Source organism: Telopea speciosissima, chromosome 9, assembly GCF_018873765.1.
Source record: "Telopea speciosissima isolate NSW1024214 ecotype Mountain lineage chromosome 9, Tspe_v1, whole genome shotgun sequence".
Taxonomy (NCBI): Eukaryota; Viridiplantae; Streptophyta; class Magnoliopsida; order Proteales; family Proteaceae; genus Telopea; species Telopea speciosissima.
Window position 1 is genome coordinate 12,020,011 of NC_057924.1, and position 6,661 is coordinate 12,026,671.

At 36.9% G+C, this 6,661-nt stretch overlaps 1 pseudogene; it reads right to left on the reverse strand.

The window, feature by feature from the left end:
* Nucleotides 1–4,513: 4,513 nt before the first annotated feature.
* On the reverse strand, nucleotides 4,514–6,432 carry LOC122639559 (annotated as a pseudogene).
* Nucleotides 6,433–6,661: the final 229 nt, after the last annotated feature.

A 6,661-nucleotide genomic window follows, 5' to 3' on the forward strand; every position in this document is an offset into this window, starting at 1 on the left:
TTCAAATAAGATTGATTCTAGGATCAATCAAGTCAGCTTTCAATTTTCAACCTTACCCTATCTCTTGTAACCCTTAAAATACCCACGTGATCAAAATCAATTTTATATGAAAAGAAAAAAAAATTCAGAAATATTCAAATAATGGATTTGTATACATAAACCAAAACAAATGGCTATTCAAAAAGTGGGTATAAAATATTCAAAAAAAAAAAAGTCATCTTCAAAAGGTATGATTGAGATGGAGAATTTAAAATGAACAAAGGTTTCCTGAACTACCGGTTCAGATAAACTTTTGAATGGCTCAAATAACTATCATGTGGTAAATCAGATGGGTTTGAATTTGTAGATAAGTAGACCCCAAGATTTCTTATACATACATCAAGTTTATGTAAAGATAGAGTTTTCAAGTGGAAAAATATAAAACTTTGAAAATATACGATTAAGGATGGGTGCATGGAATATTTAAAAGGATTGTCAAAATATACGAGGATGCATGGACATACATGGAAAAGTATTTGATTGAAATTGAGTATCAAATTTGACACGTACAGGTGGATTCATACAACCAGTTGACCATAACTAATTACTCACGTGCCTTAAAATGATGTACCATTCAGATAAGAGCTTATCTAAAAATCAAAATTTTGCCATTTAAAATAGGTTTAAGTTTTTTTTGCACTCCTCACCTGATGTGCTTCGTGGAAAAATGGTATTGTAATTCGAAAAAGACCCCTATTCTCCTCCCATTATAGAGACATCATCTATTGGTTTTATAACAAGAATGAAATAAGTTACTAATAATAACCCCTTCCCCAAAATTATGCTAATGAAGTTGAATTGATGGATCCATAATCTATTACATTTCTCATATATTTTTACCAAGTTTTTTTTTTTTTTTTTTTGGAGGGGGGGGGGGGGGGGTTGGAGAAGGGGTGGGGTATGGAGATTGGAGGATATAAAACCAAAGTTTTGTTGATGTTTTCCCAAGAGTACATCAGCAAATCTTTATCTTTGCAACTTTGAATTTTCATTTTTTTTTTTTAATTTTCTTTGAAAGAAAAAGAAAATAGAAGGCAACAACAACAAAAGAAGGAAACAAATTACCACAAAAAATGAATCGACCCCAGCTATCGTCCATAATTATATGATCATTATATTTTTCATAATTAATTGAGAGCAAAAAGGACTCTGTTTGAGAGCGTGGCTTCTACACCTAATCATAGGATGGAATTAAATGATCATCTTGCCCCCCATGAAAGGCAAAAATCTCATCCCTATTGATGCTTCCGTGATCTCTTCCATTGACCTTTGCAGTAGCACCAGTGCCACATTCGTGGACAGAAAACTCTTCCCGTTAATTGAGATAGATCCTATAAACTTCACCTTCTCAAGAAAAATGATTTACAGCTAGGAACCCAGTCCATGAAAATTTTGAAAGGGCATGCAAAAGATTCTTTGCACGACTTGCCTATTGTGCCACATGGAAAGATGGAGTAGTGACGTTATACATTACCATCTTCCCAAAATACTATGTAGAAACAATCCATTTTTGGACCATATCATAATTTTTAAGAAACTAGAGTGCGTGGTCAATACAAGTTTGATAAAAACCAATGACCAGACTGGACCTAAATAATATTGATGATTAGCCTATATGTTATTTTTGTTATTATCAATATTACTACTACTACTCGGAAAACAAATCCTCGGAAGTGCCTTAATCTTGTGGTGCTTTCTAGATCGGACAGAGCTCGACACGTGGACGATGCAACATCCAATAGTGCCAAGCTCGAAAAAAGAAAAAGAAAAAACTAAGAACTGGGTCAATCCCCTGACGTGCCTCTTGCGATGAAGTGCATAGTTTTCCTTTATCTTTTTGCATTTTCCGATGGAAACATCTTAAAGCTCTTAAGGCAATGTATTGACATTGCCATCTGCTTGTAGGCTTTACACTTGAGGGTCCCCTCAAGCCCCAAATTTTATTTTGTTTACATAATAACTACAATTTAAAGCTTCCCCACCATTTTATTTTCAAAAACATCATCCTCTTCAAAAAAACATTACTTATGTAGAAACACACATGAAGGTGACCACGCCTGAAATCATTTTGGTGCTAAAGAATAGGAAGCGCAATAAAGGATTGTGGAATGCAATAGAGAATTCAGACTTGTTTTATCTTTACACATCCATGAGGTAATCCCTATATTCACAAGTCAACACAACAGATGGTCTTCTAAAACCCATTGAAAACAAGAAAGCTCATGGAGCCAGCAAGTTAAGTGTGTCCAATAGAGGTGATTCCAAATAATAACAAATCAAGAACAAACAAAGGTCAATGCTGCTTCCAAAGAAGTGCTTGAATAAAGGAGTACGAGCTTTCCACCCTTGAGAATATAGTTGTGTGGATTTCCTTTAGTGCTGGAATATAAAAAATCATCTCTTTCACACTTTATCGCACTCCTACGTCGTGATTCTGTCTAAAAATAAGGTCACAAGTCCTATTTATAGGTGATCAGCAACCTAGCAACAATTATAGCCATCAATCACAAATCACCATGTGTCAATAAAACATTGGTTAATGGCTAAGTAGAAGTGCAGGGCGACCAATCTGTTACATAAAAAACTCATACACGGGGAAGGGAAACAAACAAAATCAAACAAATACAAAGCTTGTTAAAGAACTTCGCAAACTAAATAAATCAGAGAATGGAAACAGAGTGCATTGCAGCTTCTGTTAAAGAACTTGAGGAATCTGCTTAACATTTCAAGCTTTCCTTTGTAGAACATTTAAGATCTCCCTTTCTTTCTTTATTTCTTTTCTAGTTTTAAGTTTTAACTCCAATAGATTTTTTACTATCAAGTATATGGTAATGTCACTATCAGAAAAGGCGCGGGGGGGAGCATATGGTACAGGCTATACAAAGTTCTTTGTTGGATTTTTCAGAGCATATTTGTTCGGTAGGAAGCAAAATACAAGATCTAATAGAATAACCGAGAGGTTACCTTCTCCCTGTTTTGAATTGTTAGTTGAAATCACTAATGTGGCATCTTTTGCTTCTAACTTGGTATCCATTGACTTTTCCTTGGAAGGAATTCCATTAGCATCAGTATTGGAGGAGTCTAAAGTGCTCTCTTTCAATGGAGCATCAGTTGGAACCACTGCTTCTGAGTGACTCAAAGAGTTCTGGGAGCCTTTCTAGTTTCTTGGTTTGTTGAATTTCCCCGTCATTTTCACCACTCTGATTTACAAAGGATGATTTGAGTAATTTGAATCCAAAACACATTCATTTTCATTTAAGAAACAAAAATCTAACCCCAAGACCACCATTAATACATCTAAATATGTGGTGGGGAAGGAGAGGAAAGACAAAGAATGAGGAACGGAAGGAGTAAACAGAACATTCAAAAAATCTACATTAGTCCAGCTGCAAGGGTATATGGCGGGAAAACACATGTAGTAAAGCAATAAAAGAACACTCTTTCTATCTAACCCCCCATGAAGAAAATAAATCAAACTACAACCCTGGTAATCTTTATCGCATCGGATAGCCCATTTCACCACCAAAAGAGAAAATCCAGGAAATTCCAGAAAATATTTTAATGGTCTTCGACTCATGTCCCCTCATTAGCATTATTCACCCACCTACTCCACACTAAAACAAGTGAAGAGGGCGGTAGGGGGAAGGATATCCAATTGAATAATCACTCGTCAGGTTCCATCAAAACCAAGTGAATGTTACAACAATCGATCAAAACAACGAGCATACAATTTGCAGAGCGCCCAGCCACGTCACAAACGCAGAAAAATCAGCAACTTTGACTATCAACGAATATTCGATTCACATAGTATATCAAATGTCTAGACGAAACAAACATGACCAAATACATGGCAATCGAAACAGCTAATACCTTTCTACCATTTAAAAAAAAAAAACAGCTAATACCTGAGAGGTAGAAGAGCGGCTTCTGTGAAATGGATGATGGCACAACGGAAACTTCACTTCGAAGCATTTCAAAAGCCTTATTCATCAAGAAAAAAGGACTTCTGATTTTGAAATAATGAATTTGTCGAATCCATTGGAGCTGTTTCAGCGATTATTAGTAGATGATAGAGGCTCCACTTTCGTGCATTAGACTATAAATTTGGATATAAGAAGTGGTGAGTAAATTATAGCACTCTATAGCTTCTTTTGTTACTTATTAACCACCACAAGGTTGTAACTAAAACAATAACAAGTAGAAAGTAGAAACATGTGTGACTTACATCATCCCATTAAGGCTGTGTTTGGTAACAATTCTGCTCTTAGAAAGTACTTTTTCCTGATTCTTCTCACAGAGAGTATTACAGGGAGTAGATTGGTGTTTGGTAACTGGGCGCAAAAAAGTTCTTCCGGAATAGGGAGAAAAAAAAAAAAACAAAGTGGACTCTAGCAGGCACTTTAACAGAATCACTTCTAACACTCATGTATATTTACTAAAATGCTATTTCACATTTTCACTTATATATGTACAAAAATGCCATTTTCACTTATATATTTACCAAGACTACATAGAACTGAAAGAAGTCAATTGTTCAAATTCAAGATAAGAAATTTCCCTCTTAATAACTGATCTAAATATGATGCTTGAGTGGGATATAAGGGAAAACATAAGCTTATCTACATTACACGCATCCTAGAAGACTAAAATTTTCAGTAAACCAGCAAGAATGTAGTTATACAAATTGAGATATCAAACGTTTGTATGTTTTTTCATCAGGTTTAAGCTTCATCTTCAACATCTCTTCATGAATCTTCATGACTTTCCTCATTTCCTCCACTCGACAATTTCCCCTAATCATAATTGAAAAACTTGCACTGTTCACCATATTTTGTGTTCTCATATGATCAAACACCCTGAGTGCATCTCCAATCCTCCTTTCTTTCAAAAAGCTTATCAAGAAGCACATTGTAAGTAATTACATCCAGACTTCTTCCTGATTTCTCAACCTTATCATGCAAAGCAAGGGCTGAATCAATCTGTCTATTAGAGCAGTAATGCTCTACCAGTGCACAACAGCAACAGGAATCTGGAAAGAACCCCTTCTCCCAAGTTACCGTCAGCAGTTCCTCTGCTTCCCTCCATCTACCTTTGTTACATTGGGCAGCTATGATCTTGGAAAGATTTGAAGCACAAGGAGTAAATCCCTTCCCAATCATTTCCTTTAATAATTGATATAATTCTTCTGCTGGCTCCTCCTTACATACAGCATCCACAAGTGCATAGATACTACTACGACTAACTGTAATGCCTCTTTCCCTGATAATACCATAAACCTCTATTGCTTCTTGTAATCTTTCTTCCTTAGAAAAAGTCCTTAATATGCACCCATGTGAAACATCTTGTAGTGTGATATTGTCAGCCCTAGCTTTCCAAAAGAACATTTCAGCTGCGTAAGTCTTCCCCAAAGAGCAAAGTTTCTGAATGGTTGGATCATATTCCGAGAAAGGAATTGCTGGAAGCAAATCCTTTGCAACCATTTCTCTAGTTACTGTCTCAACAACTCCAAGATCACCAAACTTACAAGCCCCATCAAGAATTGAACTGTAAGTACCAAAACCAGGAATCAGATTCTTACTATGCAGCTCATTCAAGAGATCAATCGCAGCTCTAAAGCTCCCCTTTTTACAGTAGCAGTCAATAACTAGATTATACATAGCAGCATTACACACACCCAAATTCAACAATCTCACTGTGTTCTCGATCTTCCCTTCATTGCAGAGAAGACGATTAACCAATGACCAAGTATAGGAATCCGGTAAAATTCTGTAACGAATAATGGCAGCATAAAATTTCCACGCCAATCTTATATCTCCCTTCAGCTGCAAACCATCTAGCAATGAATTGCAGCTGCGGGTACCAGGTAGACATCCAGAAGCCCTAATTTTGCTAAATATCGTTAAAGCTTGGAAAACAAGACCCTTGGTGGAATAACGTTCTAGAACAAAACTAGAAACAATAGATTGAGAGTCTCTACCTTTGCATGCTTCCACCATTAAATCGAGGATCGCCGGCGCCGGTTGGGATGGAATTAAAGAATCGAACAGAGTTCGAGCAGGTCGAAGGTCTGGGATTGGACTAAAATCCGAATAACTTTACAGTGAGACTTGATATCTGATTCAAACCCAAGACTAGTTTTGGCCCAATTGAAGAATGCAAGGGAGATTTCTGAGTTGTTTTCGATCCTACGGAGAACTTGGAGGAAGAGGTCAGGAGTTAAAGCGAGGGATAGATTGAGTTTACTAAGAATTGAAGTCCAATTTTGTCTCTGCAAGAGAACGGATGAGATTTGGGAGGCGAGCAGCTGTCCTTTGATTTGATTCCGCCATTTGAGAGAAGCTGTTGAAGCAGTGAACTCCCTCATAACAAGGGAAGAATTTCTCGGAAGCATTTGGGTTCATAAGTTTATCGGGAATTAGCTCAGCCCTCCAATACAGGGCAGGACCAGAGTGCCGGAGTGATGGCGGGGTCGATCGAGAGAGAAAGAGGCGTGGTTATCGGTATCCAGTATCAGCGGATCAGTATCGGGTATATGTATCGGATTAGATATGGGAACGAATAGAGAATTTCGATCGACATCAGAAGTATCGGACAGTTTTACCCTCAAAGATAACAATACCAT